At 52.3% G+C, this 235-nt stretch overlaps 1 non-coding gene across 1 annotated transcript; it reads left to right on the forward strand.

Moving 5' to 3' along the window:
* The first annotated feature begins 6 nt into the window (after positions 1–6).
* LOC118345814 lies at positions 7–125 on the forward strand. Its single transcript, XR_004799278.1, has one exon. It is a non-coding gene; the product is annotated as a 5S ribosomal RNA (ribosomal RNA).
* Positions 126–235: the final 110 nt, after the last annotated feature.

Genomic DNA, 235 nt, shown 5'->3' on the forward strand with positions numbered 1-235 from the left:
TTTGATGGGTGCGATCATACCAGCACTAATGCACCGGATCCCATCAGAACTCCGCAGTTAAGCGTGCTTGGGCGAGAGTAGTACTAGGATGGGTGACCTCCTGGGAAGTCCTCGTGTTGCACCCCTCGTTCTTGTTTTCTCCGCCTTGCGAGATAAATTGACAAGAAGGACCACTCGGGGGTGGATTTTTGAGAAAATCTCGCCCTGCCCATCGCGTAGCAATGGGTTTGGATCA

The sequence above is a fragment of the Juglans regia genome, unplaced genomic scaffold, assembly GCF_001411555.2.
Source record: "Juglans regia cultivar Chandler unplaced genomic scaffold, Walnut 2.0 Scaffold_4911, whole genome shotgun sequence".
In the NCBI taxonomy this organism is placed as follows: Eukaryota; Viridiplantae; Streptophyta; class Magnoliopsida; order Fagales; family Juglandaceae; genus Juglans; species Juglans regia.